The 17,896-nt window shown below is 43.6% G+C and overlaps 1 protein-coding gene across 1 annotated transcript in view; it reads right to left on the reverse strand.

Annotated features, from left to right (window-relative positions):
• Positions 1-17,896, reverse strand: part of SDC2 (syndecan 2) — a 112,508-nt gene that overhangs the window by 15,753 nt on the left and 78,859 nt on the right. The window lies entirely within an intron of this gene.

Raw genomic sequence — 17,896 nt, forward strand, 5'->3', positions numbered from 1 at the left:
TTGCAGGCCTGGCCACACTCAGAAGCTCGTGGTGGCGGGCAGGCTGTCACAGGGCTTCCTGCCGCAGCCCAGACGCATGCAGATGCCAGCACCACACCCCTCGAGGAGCAGGGCCTGCGAGGCTCATGGACCAGGGCGACAGCCCACCGTGAGCCGCGTCTGGGGCTCTCGGGCTTAGCAGAGCCTTAATGACAAATGCAGAGAAACCCACAGGAGCACATTCTTTTTATATTCCTGGCACTTGGTAACAGCAAATCACACACCGAATATGGAGAGGATCATTCACTAAGTCGACCAGTTCCACAGCTTCTTAGCTCTTCGGTAAGAATTTTAGTATTACAATTCAACCTAATCCTACCAAGAGAGCACCTCGCATGAATTGGAGGCCGAGTAGATGTATAATTTTTTCTTAAATGGTTTCAGTAAATTGATATTTTACCACCAGTATCTCATGAAAGCCCAGAAACAAATACAGCAATCTGTCAGCTTCTAAACAACATCTGTGTTTGGAAAAAGGCAACGCTCATTATTGTCCTATTTTTAAAAATCAAATGGAATGTCTCTTCCTAATAGGAATGACAAAAAAATGTTTCCCTCACTACAGAGGCTTTCATTAGATTTCCTTTAAAGCCTTCTGTTCCAGCTGTCACTGCGACTGGAACCTTCCTAGGAGGATGCTGGCCCCGCCCCCCCATCACAGCAACACCGTCTTCCCTGGCTGGAGAGGCTGAAGTGTCCTAAACCTGAGTCCGCGCTCTCCAGGCGTCAGGGACAACTGACGGGAAGGTGTGGGCGCCCACCCTGTGTGAGCGGTCACGTCGGCACATTCTGAGAACTGAGACTTCAATCAGGGACTGGTTTCCCAGTGGCCTGGCCTGCGGCGCTGAGTGATCACCCTGAGCCAAGAGTGTGCTGGAGCTTTCCTACTAGAACAGTCAGAGCTTAACTCCGCCCTCTGAGGCCATTCTGCGTGACACGGGTCTCCAAGGCTCTCCCCAGTCCAGGCCTCGGGTGTTTTCCCAAGCTTGTGAACCGACCGTATCAGGAGCCCTGGTTCCCACAGCCCTGCCATCAGCGTCACTGAGCCACAGTATGCAGTCAGCTCCTTTGAGGGCGAGGACAGCACCTCATACATCTTCAGTCCACCCCAACTCCCCACAATCATGTATCTGGCGTATAGTACATGCTCAGTAAACACTGCTTGGGCTGTTTCGTTTGTTGTCCTGCTTGTATTAAACTTTGTCCTGTGAACTTCATCTGCAGGACCCTGTCGTTCTTTCTCTCAAATCCTGTCTACAAAACAGGCTCTGACTTCCCCAGTCCTTCCATGGCCCCTCGTTCCAAACTACTATTTTGGATTTTGTAGCCTATGAACAGTTTAAGACAAACTCTCAGTGCTATTTATTTTTTTTATATATACATTTTTTAATTTTATTTATTTTATTTTTTGGGCTGCGTTGGGTGTTCGTTGCTGTGCGTGGGCTTTCTCTAGTTGTGGCGAGCGGGGGCTACTCTTCGTTGCGGTGCGCGGGCTTCTCATTGCGGTGGCTTCTCTTGTTGGGAGCAGGGGCTCTAGGCACGCGGGCTTCAGTAGTTGTGGCACGCGGGCTCAGTAGTTGTGGCGCACAGGCTCTAGAGGACAGGCTCAGTAGTTGCGGCTCACAGGTTTGGTTGCTCTGCGGCACGTGGGATCTTCCCGGACCAGGGCTTGAACCCATGTCCCCTGCATTGGCAGGCGGATTCTCAACCACTGCGCCACCAGGGAAGCCCTCAGTGTTATTTTAAATTGTTGCCCCTCAGCAGAGCACACTTGGAGAAGGCAGGGCCTCAATGCCCTGTGTGTGCTCCCCGGGCCTGTAAGACTGCATGGGGACTCAATAAATATTTGCCAATTGAAATTACCTAAAACAAATTGGCCTTTGACTCAGGCTTCAGAGATAACACATGTCACAAGACCCCTAAAGCTGAAATCTTTCCATCTGAAGCCTGGGAGATCACTGGCCCCAAACCTCCCACACACATGGCATGGCACCTGGCTTAAGTGACCTTGAGTCTTAACAGCAGAAACCCGTTTGCCTTTTCTTAACACTGAATGCCTTTTCCCTCCTGGCTCTGTCAAAGAAGTTTGAGGCGGCACCGGCCACACGAAGATATTTAATTCCTCCTTGTAAACTGAATTTCTATTCATTAGGTGACCCAGTTGTCGGACGGACATGTCTGTCACACTCACAGGCAGATGGGCCAATAACGACTCCCAGAGGATTCTGGCCACCGCACAGTTCAACCACACGGGGTGGCTTGACAAGCAACTCACTTCTCCAGGACAACTGGCTCCTTAGGAAGAAGCTGTCAGACCTGAATTACTATAAGACTTGGGGTCAGGATGCATGTACAGAAGCTGGCTTGCAGGGCTCCAGGGTGGTCCTGAGGCTGACGGGATGTTTAATGTGCTCAAAGGCAGCTAAAAGTATTTGTTCCTCCAGCATCCGGTGTGGTGCAAATAATGATGACCTCACACTAAAAGTCAACTCCTGCTCTGACATCAGGGGCACCAAGCACCTAAGAGGAATTACCAATATCCATCCTTCTATAGAGTCCAATTTAAGCAGATTCCTTTTCACTCGGTAGCAGATAATGCTCAAAGAAACACCTCCACTGTCTTTCCTTTTAAACAAAAAACACCTTTGCAAACATGACAATTCCTTTGGTGAAGCCTCCACAGTCTGTGGAAAGGATTGCTGCAGTTAACATGCCCGGAGAGGGAAATGAATTCTGCATTGACATTCCCTGGGGGCAAGATGTGCGTCTCTAGAAAGCCAAGAGAAGGGGTGACTCAAGACTACTGCTTCTACACCAGCCAACTGCGACGTGCCTCACTAAGCAGAAAACCCCAAGACACACTGAACGCTCTCGTGTTCGATGAGACAGAGCCACTGGATGAAAGGAACCAGGAGGAAATGGGCAGAGGCACAGCCCAGGGTGTGGAGATGCAGCCTGACGGTAGGATTTCCTAATGAATTTGTTTCATTTGGGACCAGCCATCTCCACGAGGCAGCGCCAATACTGTTGGCTAACAGGGCTCAGAGTACAAGTTGGAAGAAAAACAAAGCTGGTCTTTCAGACCCTTCCCCCCCTTGGCTGATGCAAGACATGCATGCAGGAGAGCAAAGGGAAGTTGTAGAGAGCAACTGGGTACAACGAGGAGGAAAACTGACTGCAGGACAAAATGGAGGTTCAACCATGGACACTGAGCAGTAAGTTGCCTTCATAGAGGAAGCAGCTCCCCCCGGAGGAGAAGGCCCACTGCCTGAGTGCTGGATCCCCACATGCCTGGAAGGCAGGCAAGATACACGTTTGTCTCCCAACTCCATCCCTTCTTTTCTAGCCTTCGAACTGCAGTAACCTCATCATGCTGGGTCCAGACCATTACAGAGGCCACCCCTCAAGACGTGGAACTTAGCCACCGCTCAAGACGTTGTCTTTGAATCCGCTGTCTGCTGAGGGACCATTCTTAAATATGACCACATTGCTCCCCTGCTGAAAAAAACCCTTTAGTGGTTCCCTATCACCTATAGGATGAAAGAAAAATGCCTTTTCCTTGAAAGATACCAAATGACCTCACCTGCATTTCCAGTGTCAGCTGCTGCCACTTCCTCCACCCAAACCCTGGGCTCCATGACAAAAAAACTCCACTCAGAGACCTGATGACACCAATTTCCTTTATACAAAACCCCTAAGAGGAAATAAACTCCTCTAAGCACAGAAAATTGAGGAAAACAGTGGTGATCTAGGCCTCACATACTTGAGAATGGTGAAAACTAATATTCTGACAAAACGGTTCGGCCCAAACATACGTGGTGTTTGTAATAAAAATGAACAGAGAAAATGCTGATCCAGTGCCTGGAAGACCACAAGTGCACTAATCTCGATTTTAGTAAGCAATAGCACAAACCTGCCCACGTTCTCAGCAAAGAAAATCGTGGGATGGCAACTGAACAAATGTACTTGCCGGTTTTTTCTTGTGAGGTAAAGCTGACATGGAACAAATATCATGTTTCAAACTGCCAGGGTGGAAATCTGTGATTTAGAAATTAGAGGTCTTCCTTGAAAGATACACTGCCTTATCTACTAGATGAATGTCCTCTAAATGCCTTAAACTAGTGCAACTGATAAACAGTGGTCAAGATAATTAAAGCTCAAAGCAGTCGGTGTTAAATTCACCTTATGGTGGAAACTTAGGTTGATAACAGAGTCAGAAGGTAGAAAACCTAACTATTTATGGATACCACTCCCAGACCCAAGCTTCAGAAAATTATCCTTCGGACATAAAAATTAAATATTCAGGTGGCCTGTTATGACATTCTAAATCACATCTTAGATAACAAACACCTGGATGGTGTCTCTTAGTTTTAGGATAAAGGCACATCCAGTCCTGACTTAGACTCAAATGTATATTAACTTTTATGGTGATTACAAAGCACCAAACTAGCTGTAACTTTAGCTTATTTTTCCAGAGGTGACTTAATAAACTATTTTATTACTAGCTAACACACACTGTAAAAGAAATAATAGTTAAAATTTTCTCCCACATAGTCCCACAGAGATGATACACTTGCCCTTAAGATGAACTTGCCAATTCTGGCTTAGGTAGAGCCCAAAGGAACATATAATCTTAGAGCTTGACTGGACACTACAGGTATCCAGATGACCTATTTATTTCAAAAGTGAAGACACAGAACACCACAGTGGCAAAGTCACTTAAAATCACCCAGTCTAGTTGGTGGCCAAACTAGAGCCCAAAATTTTGCCACCTAATTCTTACTATTGCACTGTAATGTCCTACAACATGAAGCTATCAGAGCCAGTCAGCCTGGGGTTCAAAAGGATTAGCTGTAGCTAATGGTTAAGTGTTTATTATGCGCCAGGCATTCTGTGCTAAGTGTTTTATAAGCACTGGCACATTTAATCATCTCAACAATCTCCACTGCCGACCAAGGAACTGAGGCTTGTCCAAAGACAGACAGCTCAGAAGTGGGGAGCAGGGGTTCACGTCCAAATCTGGGCTTCAAAGTGTGTGGTCATTGAGAGTGTTGGCCATGCTGTGCCTCCCCTCAGCCCCCCTTGTGATTCACACACAACAAAGGTCCTGAGAAGAATTGTAATAAAGAGTCCTGTTGAACTCTGCTTGATCCAGGACTTCCAAACTTTGGCCATGGAAATTCTCCAACCCCCCCCCCTCCCCGAAAATCTATTTAACATCTTTTAGAACTAGTATTCTTGGCATCATAGATGGGGAAAAAATCTGTGTGAAGAGTTAGAATTCTAGCTTAACAATTTCTTCTCTGCCTACTTTCTTGCAAACTGCCCATGTGAAGGATGCCAAATGCCATTCATTCATTTTTAGTAATACCTTCATCTCTATCAGATGTCCCATCCAAACCAAAGATGTAATGGAAGGAAAGAAACCTATGTTTATTGTTGGGAAAAGATACTGCTGTCCTTGAATATGTGAGATATGACTGCATTATATATTTCCAGGCAAATGCTATTGTGTTTACCAAGCACTTGTTTACAGAAAACTACCTGGTACCTAACAATGTCCTAGGCATATTCTACTATCCTGTATATAATTCCCACAAAAGCTGAGGTCAAAGGTGAGGTCACACATGAAAGCAAATTCTTAAATCATCACTTAAGAAATCCTTAAGAAAGATCTTTAGCTCAGACCTGTTTCAAACACCTCGTCTAGTCCTTAATTACTAGTCCTTTTAGCTTTTTGCTGAAGTCTCTAACTTTAAGAAACACTTGAGCATACCTTCCATAAAGTGGGGATTTAGTTTAAATTATTTACTGGTGCACATTAGGAAAATAAATCTAATTCTGAAAAGAAAAAAATCAGGTTTATGAAGGTAGAATCACATTTGGGTGTTAATGAGGCAAAAAGATGATCGGGCTGCTCATAAAAATGTCGCATCAAAAAATGAATTCTAGGGCTTCCCTGGTGGCGCAGTGGTTGAGAGTCTGCCTGCCAATGCAGGGGACACGGGTTCGAGCCCTGGTCCGGGAGGATCCCACATGCAGCGGAGCAACTAGGCCCGTGAGCCATAATTACTGAGCCTGCGCGTCTGGAGCCTGTGCTCCGCAACAAGAGAGGCCGCGACAGTGAGAGGCCCGCGCACCGCGATGAAGAGTGGCCCCCGCTTGCCGCAATTGGAGAAAGCCCTCGCGCAGAAACGAAGACGCAACGCAGCCATAAATAAATAAACAAATACTTAAAAAATAAATACATAAATAAATAAATAAATTCTAAAAAAGTCAAATCATCGGCAACCATGGAAAATTTCAACTAGTTCCATGAACCTTTTGAAACAAACCAAAGCACGACAGATGACAGAATTCCTACCGTATCTATTTACAATCCTTCAGGTCTGAACCACTCATTTGGAATTGACCAGTCATGGCGGATTTTCCTGCTGCACACTGCATACAGAGTGGGAATCTTATCTCACCACTTAGAATGTACGTTCCTTGAAAGAGGTCCAGGAACCAGGAGCAGGTCTGATGTTTTCTGTATCCCCTACTGCTTTAGAGCTAGCATACGGTAAAGGTTCAACAAAGAGTAGGAGAGGGCACATTCTTCTGAAAGGCTAAATCCAAGCTTTAAGCCATTTGGTGAAGGAAATAACCATGTATTTTAAATAAGTTAGCTGGTTACCTCACATCAAGGAAAACTCAACCGATGTACTCTTACTAGGTCTCTTTTTAAAAAGGGAGATCTGGAATTCAGCCTTTTACTGTGAGGAGGACTAACAGAAAGATAAGTATGACCTTAGAAGAATCCGCCAACTCATTAAGAATGCCTCCAATGAGCCGGGTACAACACTGGTCTCTGGAGAACATTTAAATGGCTGAAAAGTGTTTTAAAAAGTAACACTGAGTTAGTGTACTTCACAGTAGAAATTTTCCTGTTTGTTTAAAAAAAAGAACTGAATGTGGTTCAAAGCACTTAGATTTTCTAGCCAACAAAGCTCAAATAAAATCTTTCTCTAATAAAACGCTCAGTCCAATAATCAGCATGTTAAAAAAAACAACAGCAAAATAATCTTGCCAAAGGATTACTTGACTCATCTCAATTTATATTTATGATTCAATAGAATCCATATCATTTTCGCCAAACATGCCTCACTGTAGGTATATTGGTGTAGCTGGAGCTTCAAAATTATTTTTCTCCCTACAACCTTTGTCTGTTGAGTCTACAATACGGTACCTGGCTCAGTAAGTGGTTTGTTGGGTAAATTTCAACCAGCCTCTCAGATAGGAGGACCCAGAAAATCCCGTATGCTTATTTAGCTGAATGATGCAACCCTCCTCTGTCCCCAAGCATTACGACACACAGAACAGGTAGGATGCAGGTCCCCAGTCCCATTTCTCTTTAATCTAGACCTTGGTAACAATGAACAACCCTGATTACACAGACTCGTTGAGAATATGCTCATCTACCAATAGTCATACCACTGGCATATCACTCTACAAACCCCCATGTTCCAAAGCCCTCAGTTTCTATAAGCCACCATTTCATGAAGAAAAACCCTCAACTAAATAAACCAAGCAGAAAGAAATCTAAACCTTGCACCCAAATTCTTGACATACTTTATGCTTTGTCACCTAGAGAAACTACAGGGACAACTAATTAAATGCAAAATCTCTCACCTGGAGAGAGTTTTCACTTTACGTCCATTCATAACTTTTGAATTTCGAAACATCTATACTACAAAATTCAATCAATATGTTGTTTTTTTTTTTTAAATCCTCTTCCTGAGATTGGTTTACTGCTAACAGTAAACAAAAACCAGTCTTCCTCTTCGGGAGCAAGGAAGTCAACCGGGAGGTAGGGGGTTAGGGGTAGGTAGTGGGGGACAAAAGCAGAACACACCAAAACTTCTTACTTCTGTTTATGGTAAGGCATTCGGATTCTTGATCCAGAGAGAGAAGGGAAGCCACCTTTGTCTTGAGTTAAATTTGTCGGCTACAAAAATAGGGCTCTATGAAGCAATGTATATTAAAGCAACGCCTGGGATGCAGAGTGGGATTATGTTGAATATGCATGACACACAAAAGGAAAATGTTCATGACTTACAGATGTGTTCCAAGTTGTGCTTTCTTCCTTTTTTGGAATATCAAACAGAGGGAAGCAAGAGGTTTGCAGCCATGTTATTATAAGCACTGCTGCCTCTCCCCCTCCCAAACTAGAATATTCCAGTATTTATTTTGCCATCCATATGACCACAGTTTAGACTAGGGTAAAAATAGAAGCCGTGTGGGCCTAACCTGAAAACTCCCAAGTGCTGGAGAGGGTCAGTATTAATATATTCAAACTGAAATAACGAGATTCTGTTTTCTGGTGGCGTTTGGCAGGAGAGGGGGGAAAAAGAGATTTGGAATTTATTTCTCATTCAGAAGTGTTTTGTAAAAACTACCATAATGGAACAGATTCCAAATCAAGCACAGGAAGCCAACAGGCTCTGGTTTAGATTTAATAATTCACTCTAAAGGCTTTTCATCTGCTACAATTTTAGGCCCCAAGGCACAACCACATATATTCTCCACCCTATACGGGAGCCGACAGACTGCCACAGGACACCTACGGGACAGGAAAATGGGAAAGACCGGTCCAAAGGGCATACCACGCCCTTCCAGGCTCCAACTGATGCTGGAGAATGAACCTGCGCTTGGCAGAGAGCAGCAGCTGGTGGATGGAATTTCCAACTGAGCCTGTGTTTCAGGTCTAAGCTAGCACTGAGTTTGAACGTTGATAGGAATATGGGAGGCTTTACTGCGGGCCTGTCAAGAGAAGCTCTATTTAAAATATGCCAACTAACAGAAATGGGCACAAGCCCTTCGGGAAGCACACTGGCAATGTGTTTTAAGAAGATATGAAATCTTTCTTAGCATCTGACCAGATGTTTCTACTCTCAGGAATTATCCTAAGGAAATATTCTAAAAAGAAGGAGAGGTGGGGTGTTTACTACTGCATTAAAGCAAACTCACTGAGACGACCTAAATGCAACCCTAGAGGGGTAGCTATGTCAATTGTGTATGATACGTTAATTTCTCAACACAGCCGTTAAAAATCATATACCACAGAACAATGAGGAAAAAGTTTAGACAACACACTCTATTTAAAAAGCATATATTGCTTTAATATATTCTAATATTACAACTCTTAAAATTTCATATCATTTGGTTAAGCACTGAAAGGGGAGTGGAAAAATGAAGAGAGTTAATTGGTGAGGGTGGTGGCTTGTGAATGATTTCACTCCTAATTGATATTTTTGTTATATTTTCCAACATATATATGCTGCTAAAGGCACAGAAAGCACAAGATCAATGGAAAGGGCCAGGGACCAGCTTCCAAACATCAACAGTAACTTTTAACAGTTAATGCATTCAAACAGACAGGTACATACACATATAAAGAACCTAAAGAAAGCATCATGGAAGTATATGGGTGTATAAGTGACCAACAACAACAAAAAAAGTGCACACTTCAGAAAAGTGCCACAGAATCATACCACAGTGCTTGGGCCACTTCCGACCCAGTTTAACTGAAGCCATAAAGGCAAAAGGTATAGTAAAATGGATTTTTAACTACAAGATTCTAGGTTCTAAAATGTCCGGGGTCTAATTACCCATCTCATTAGCTACTCTTTGCTCTTGAGTTATTTAAAGCAAGGAAGACACTCCACATCAAGGTGAGGCTGCCGGTGCCCCAGTCAACAAGCTCCCTTCCAGCTTAGTCCCCACCTGCAGGGGCCACTACCTGACCTGGGAGCACGGTGCCCCCGACACACCTCCAGGGCCGATGTCCCAGTGAGCCCCCGAGATGTTTCGCGTTGTTCCTGGTTTTCAGGGTCCATCCTATTACACTGATCTCGTCTGTCTGCAAGGGGAGCCTCTTGTTCTAGCTCTCCTTCTGCTGATTCCAGACAGCCTTGGATTCGGCACAGTGACTACCTGATCTAGGAGACTTTTTCAATGAAGAAAATGACATGCGGCTACTTCCTTACACTGGAAGATTGAGAATGTGTCAGCACTTATCTAAATAAAAGGAACAAAGCTACGCAGAAAGGGATACATCCAAAGGGGATGAGAACACGGATTTCAAAAGTGGAGTCAAGCTGTTCTGAATGCGGGCTTTTTCTAAATTTTTTATTTTATATTGGAGTAGAGTTGATTAACAATGTTGTGTTAGCTTCAGGTGTACAGCAAAGTGATTCAGCTATACATATACATGTATCTATTCTTTTGCAAATTCTTTTCCCATGTAGGTTATTAAAGAACATTGAGCAGAGTTCCCTGTGCTATACAGTAGGTCCTTGTTGTCTATTTTAAATATAGCAAGGTGTACATGAACAGTGGGCTTTTAATACCTAGTGCCAAGTCACAGCGGCGGCTGCACCGTGTGCCGAAGGATTATTCACATTCTTGATTATCTACTGAAAAAACACTCTGATTCTGCCCAAGGCACATAGCCCCTGGCCCTGTATTTCTTCTTGTTATATAAAGGAACTGTTCTTGACCGAACTTTCCAACCAGTAAACAATGAAGGCCAAGCAGCTTTTAAAGAAATGATTTCCTTGATAGAGGAAGCGGGGGAAAAAGTTTAAAGGTATTAGAGTCCCATCATGAAATCCACTGTGGACCCTGCATGGAATTTCCCAAGAAATGAAGCCTGAGCTCCCAGACAAAAGAACCTGTTTCACAAGGACTGTTTACAGTCACGTGACCTGTGCCATCTCTCAAGCGAACGCATTTTAGAAAGCGCACCTGTTGGTGTTCTCAAGTGTTGTTTATGAGTTATTTATCTGAAGATAACATTTACAGTCTTGCCATAGAAAGAGGAAAGGAGATGTGTGGATAGTCATATTTTTTTCCAAAAACCATAAACACTTTATTGGCTGTTCAAACTAACATGTGGGCAAAGCCTTCAAAAATCCAAAAGGTAACCTAATCCACCCCAGAGTTGCCTGTCTTTCTGATCTACCTCCATCAGAATCTACTATGAAGACATTCTGACATTCTGCTGATGGAATCCTAACTCTTATTCTTAAAATACGAGAATGTCAAAGATGAAGGGAAAAACAGAGCCTGCAAGATGGTAAAATTACATACTCAGTTAAAAAATAATATTTAAGAAGCTCTTTAGAGAATATATTGAAAAGAGTGTGTCATTATTTTTTGCACCCAAATGAGGCCAATTCATGGTAATTTGCTAGTGATAATTAAAAGTCTCAGCTGGAACACACATTCGTAAGTACCATTTCATAGGAGACATAGCACTTAGTTTTCTAAAAATATGGGAGATAAGGAAAAGCAAGTAGTTAGGAGTCAAAAACATATCAGGGGCTTCCCTGGTGGCGCAGTGGTTGAGAATCTGCCTGCCGATGCAGGGGACACGGGTTCGAGCCCTGGTCCGGGAAGATCCCACATGCCATGGAGCAACTGGGCCCGTGAGCCACAACTACTGAGCCTGCGCATCTGGAGCCTGTGCTCCGCAACAAGAGAGGCCGCGATAGTGAGAGGCCCGCGCACCGCGATGAAGAGCGGCCCCCACTTGCCACAACTAGAGAAAGCCCTCGCACAGAAACGAAGACCCAACACAGCCAAAAATAAATAAATAAATAAATTAATTAAAAAAAAACATCAGATCATCGCAAGGAATTTTTTTTTTCTCCAGGTGAATCCAGTAATAAAAGCAGCTTACTAGCTGATTCCATCAGTTCTGAAGCAAGCCATACCAAAAGCCTCTGGGGAGATTTAGCACCCAAGTGTGCTAAATTATTTTCTAAAAATTCCCATATTCCCCAGGATCTTTCCTTCTTCCCAAATTAATGGGCCACCCCGTGCCTGCAAATGCCTTCTGCAAAGCAACCAATAGCAAGATCTATGTAAAAAGCCCCGCCTTTTAGGATGACAGCCGCCTGGAGCTACTTGTTACGTCTTCATTTCCTAGAGAGCACAGGGTCTTACTGAGAATTAAAGCCCGGGGAGCCCAGCCCACATTCATGGTCTCTCACTTGGGTCCTGTCACAGCCTTTTGAGATGGGACCGGTTTCGAATAGATGTAACTGCTCCGGGCACCCCGCTGCCACACAGCGCCTCTGCCCACAGAGTAGAGTTTATTATTTAATTGGTACAAGATCAGCAGGCAGCCAGAGAAGAACTCTCTCCTGGGGCTCAAGAGTAAGAGACCCAAGGAAGATGCGTCCACTCCTCACCGGCCTCCAGGCCACAGCTGAGGATGTGGAAGCTCGGGGGCTATCAGTTTCTATCCTTCCTAACTTGGACTGGACCTGCCTGCCTTTGGCCAATGCTCTGGAACAGAGATATATGGATACTTCCATCTCTCTCTTCCAGCCGCTTACACACCGCTGGTAGAAAAACCACTTGCTTCTTGCCCCTCCTGCTTTGGGAGGTTGAGGAATTTGGCTGACTGATGGCAGCTGCCAGGGTAACCTCTTTGGCATGCAGGCCAACAACCCCTCACCTAATAGCCTTTCCCCGTCTGGCTGCCCTGGCGCGCTGGTGCGGCCACAAGCCCCTTCATTCAAGTGGTCACACGGCAGCGCAGCCCCCGTGGAAACCCGCTTGGAACTGTTCCAGCTCATACCAAAGAAGGAGGCTTTTAATACAGATTGTTCTTTTAAAATCCTTTACAAAAACAGCTGTAATCTATCGTGCTGGGGGGCTCTGTAAAAAGCTGCCGCTCGGAAAGCCCTAATATTGATTCTTTCCCCTTGCATGGCTTTTAAGAAAACAATCCCATGCGAAGAAACCATAATCAATTTCTTGAGACTTTGCTAACACAAAACAGTGTCTAAATTAAAATATACTTTTTAAAATTAAAGGAAAACCATAGTAAATATAAGAAATCCATCCGTTATCCTGCCTTTTATTCAAGGGCCAACGTGTTTGTTTTCAAAGAAAAGTCAGTTGAACAAATGCAATAATTATTAAATACTGATTAAATCTCAGCAACTCTTCTAAGAGTTGTTTAGCAGGTAACCCTAGCCGAAAGATTAAAGGGAAATCTGTCTTCATTTGAGGTCTGGAATTTCCAATTCTTCATTTGCAAGATAATATACTATTTTCTCTGTGCCTATTCTTAGAGAAAACTATCAATTCTAAGCCTGTGTTTACAGACAGTCATGATTCCAAGTGGTAACATCCTGAATGGACGTCCAAATACCAGAATATTTTAAGTCTTTTCATAGGAATTCTGGTAGATATATTATCCTGTCAAATTTGCCTTTCCACATGCGGCCCTCTTAGAAACCCAAGCATGTCAAAAGATGAAAAGTCAATATTTAAAGCTACAATGTGCAAACAGAGCAATTTGGTGTTTTCAGTTGAAAATTATATTAAAAACCCTCACCAACATCAACAGCCAATTTCCAGATTAAGCATTAAGGAAAAGCGCAATTTCATATAATGTCTGTTATCTGTACTTCTATTTAGAAGAAAAAAACCTGAAGACTTTATTAAAATGCCATACATAAAATGCATACAGAATTGAAATCTAAGTAGACTGAAAAAACCCATAACACTTTGTGTCAGCATGGCACTTACCACGTGAATGAAATTAGATCTGACCACATCCAAAGAGCTGGCAAAAAAGAAAAAAACCAAGGAAACAACTGTCATTTGCTTTGCTCCCAAATAAGAGTAATCTCAATTTCAAGGGAATGAGCAACAATTTCTGTGGCAAATATCTGATATTTGTTCAGGTTTCACATTCCTGGCATCCAAGGACCATAGGCGTTTACTCAGGGGTGGGTGTACAATTTGCAGATTTATTAGTTGAGAAGTTTAACTCCCTCTCCACACCCACCCCAACCCCTCAAATTAGAGAAGGCTCCTGCTTTTTCACCGAACTAAATAAGTAAGAACTCAGAGTTCTGTAAAACTCCGCAACACTAGCTGATCAAGGGACTAAACCTTTGGCAAGCTAGGCCTCCTGGGGTTGTCACACAAGGAGGATTTCACAGCTTCACTGGGCTGGGCAGCCTTTTTATCCCAAGTTATTTTAAGCAACTTTTCTCCAGCAAACAAATCTCTGGACTTCCTCTCTTCCATTGTAAAACTGTTACAGCTCAGAAACAGCTAAGCATTAAGGAGAAAGCAGAATTGGCCTGGTCAACTCATTTCAATCCCCTCCTTCTATTTGAATGCTCTAGATCAGGGCTGTCCGATACAATTGTCTGTGATGATTACGATGTTCTAGGCATGCCTTGTCCAAAATGGGAGCCACTAGTCACATATAGCTATCCAGCAATTGAAATGTGGCTGGTGCAACAGAGGCACTGAATTTTTTATTGTATTTACTTTTAATCAATTGAAATTGAAATAGCCACACGTGGCTAGTGGCTAGTGGCTACTATATTGGACAGCGCAGTGCTAGGGAGAATGTTTAAACTGTTGTTGGAAGCCTGGGCATATCAAAGCTGTCTGCAGCTGCTGGGCTAAGCCGCTGTGGGGTTAAATGCTCTCTCCTTAAACAATAACTGCATATTAGCAGAAATCAATGCCTAACACAGAATTGCCTTTTCCATCACAACACTCCCTTTGTACTACACACCTGTCAGAAAAAGTAAGGATTCAATCTAACTAAGTCATTTAATAACTATTGATTTACCAAACACCTACTATGTGCCGAAATGTTCTATCATCTATTTAAAAATAACGACGACCTAGAGGGGTGGGATAGGGAGGGTGGGAGGGAGGCTTAAGAGGGAGGGGATATGGGGATATATGTATGCATATGGCTGATTCACTTTGCTGTACAACACAAACTAACACAGCATTGTGAAGCAATTATACTCCAATAAAGATGTATTTTAAAAAATAAATAAATAAAACGGTAAGCTTTGTGGATAAGCAAAGTGTGGTAGAGCCAAACAGTGGAATAGTATTCAGCAATAAGATAAAATGAGCTATCAAGCCAGTAAAAGACAAGGAGGAAACTTACATGCATATTACTAAGTGAAAGAAGCCAGTCTGAAAAGGCTACACACTGTACGATTTCAACTATATGACATTCTGGAAGAGGCAAAACTATGGAGACAGTAAAACATCAGCTGTTCGGGGGAAGGAGGGACAGATGAACAGATGGAAAGTGAGATTTTTTTAGGGCAGTGAAACTATCCTGTGTGAAACTGTAATGGTAGATACATGACATTAAGCATTTGTCAAAACCAACAGAATGTACAACACGAAGTGTGAACCTTAATGTACACCGTGGACTATAGCTAATGATAATGTACCAATATTGGTGCATTAATTGTAACCAATGTATGCAATAATAAGGGAAATGGGTAGGGGCCTGGGGGATATATAAAACTATATACTATCTGTTCAATTATTCTGTAAATCTTAACAGGTACTCCCCCAAAATAAAGTCTATTAACTATCATGATGTCCAAATCTCTGGTGAATTCCTAAGGCCTGCCCATGTACCTGTACTGAGCTATGCTCCTTTCTAGAATAAAAACACACGTTTTTTGGCAAACCAGCACACACGAGGTGGTTCCTGGGTACTAACAACGTGTGTATGTGGCTGCCGCACACCGATGACAATTAGGTTCATGAAAGAAATGAGACCTTCCAGACTTCTAGGAGTGACAAGTGGCCCATTCACAGTGGTGATGGGTGCCTGCATTCATGCTTATTCATTCACTTTTGCCTACACTTGCTGCATCAAGCAAGTAAGGAAACTGCCAACGACAGACAGGCAAATGCAGTCTTCTCCTGGGGAACTGTCTACACGATTAACAATGTCTGCACCACTGTTCTATCCACTGAGCCATCACAATCATCCAGATAGTCTCTGATGCATTAATAAACTACCAGGAATAAAAACTCTAGTATACTCTGTTGTTTTTTTTTTTAAGTGTAAAAGGCATTCTTAGGACAACTGGGGAAAACTGAATGTGGGGCTTCCCTGGTGGCGTAGTGGTTGAGAATCCGCCTGCCAATGCAGGGGACACGGGTTCGAGCCCTGGTCTGGGAAGATCCCACATGCCGCGGAGCGACTAGGCCCGTGAGCCACAATCGCTGAGCCTGCGCGTCTGGAGCCTGTGCTCCGCAACAAGAGAGGCCGCGACAGTGAAAGGCCCGCGCACCGCGATGAAGAGTGGCCCCCGCTCGCCACAACTAGAGAAAGCCCTCGCACAGAAACGAAGACCCAACACAGCCAAAAATAAATAAATAAATAAATAAATTTAAAAAAAAAAAACTGAATGTGGACTGGATATTAGAAAATATTATGGAGTATTAGTTCATCAATAACGGGCCAAGAAAGTGCTGTTTTCCTAACAAGTGGGAAGAGTGAACTGCACTTGACTGAAAATAACACCAGCCTGTGTTAGGTTGGCTTCAACTAAGTGGACCCACAGAAGATGGCATGGGAGGAGGGGAGGTGATCAGACAAATCTTCTAGAAGAAAAGAAGGCCATGAACTTGAGAGATAAACTACAGCCCTAAAGACAGAAAAGGGGAAGACATAGGGGTAAGAGAGGCATCGTCATAAGGGGGGGAAATCCAATCTAGGTAAGGAACTCCCTTATCAGAACCACGTGTGCAGATAAACTCTTTGGGGTCCTTTCTTCGGACAAACAAGTAGGATGGGAGCAGGCCACCTTTATATATGGGGGCTTCACTGGAATTCATCTGTGTATTCAAAAGACTAAAGCAACAGAACTGGAGACAAAAGTTACAGGCTGCGAGCACCAGGAAACAAAACTTGGCCTTCTTGAGCATGTGAGTAACGGGGAGGTTATTAAACAGCTGTGTCAAGAGAATGGAATTCAGAGCTTCATTCCCATCTCCATCCTCACCGACCCCTTCATTTAATTCAATGAGAAATTGGTGGTGGCACCAAATCCTATTAATCATTATATATTAATATATGAAAAGGGCAACTTGCAAATTCAAGCTGTGCACTTCTGATTTGTGTCCTTTTCTGATGACGTTATACTTCAGTAAAAAGTTGACTGAAACACACCAGCATAAAGAGAGCAACCTATGTCTTAGAGAATAAATCCTTTTCCCTGGTCACAGCCTTCTCTTTCAGACAAGTCTGCATTTCCAAGATCCATAGCAGGTGGATCGTGGGGTCCTTTTTCAGGCACTTCTGTATATCTGAGCACAAAACTCAGAGATGTCAACACTTGCTTGGGAACATATTTAGCATGTTTTGCATCTTTTTTTGGGGGGGAGGACAAAGCAAATCCCCATAGTTCTCATGAAGGAGAGAGGCTTGGATTTCTAGTGGTTTCAAACATACATGTAATGCAATAAGTTTTCCACGCTTCTTGAGTTTTCCAGAGCATAACATACGGAGGGAAGCATTAAATGTCCTTCTCACAAAACAATAAGACTAGACTAACGCCTCACAACCTTCTGTGGAAAGCTGTCAGATGACTCTGGACAAGTGTGATTCCAGCCACAACAGGGTAAGCGCCTATGGCCTTCAGGGCCAGCAGGCCTGGCTTTGTCACTTTTCGGCTGATGGAGATGGTAGGCCTGGTAACCATGGATAATCACCCTCAGCTGGTTGTTGAAGGGGTGGGGGTGGGGGAAGGATGGCTGCTTCTGAAGGGAATATTTAGGGACAATTATGATGTAAATTCTGAACAGTCAAATGGCAACTCTGGATAAATTCCTGGTGGGACAGCCGCTGCTGTATATACTTGAACCTCAGGTAGGCTTTCTTGCTGTGATGAAGTGGATGAATTGTGGTGACAGTGACCCCATTTCTCTTCATCCCAAGTTCCCTGGGGCAGACTCCAGGCCTCCTGGTGGCTCAGCTACCAACCCAGGGTCTTCCCCTGAAGAT

The sequence above is a fragment of the Balaenoptera acutorostrata genome, chromosome 17 (assembly GCF_949987535.1).
Source record: "Balaenoptera acutorostrata chromosome 17, mBalAcu1.1, whole genome shotgun sequence".
NCBI lineage: Eukaryota > Metazoa > Chordata > Mammalia > Artiodactyla > Balaenopteridae > Balaenoptera > Balaenoptera acutorostrata.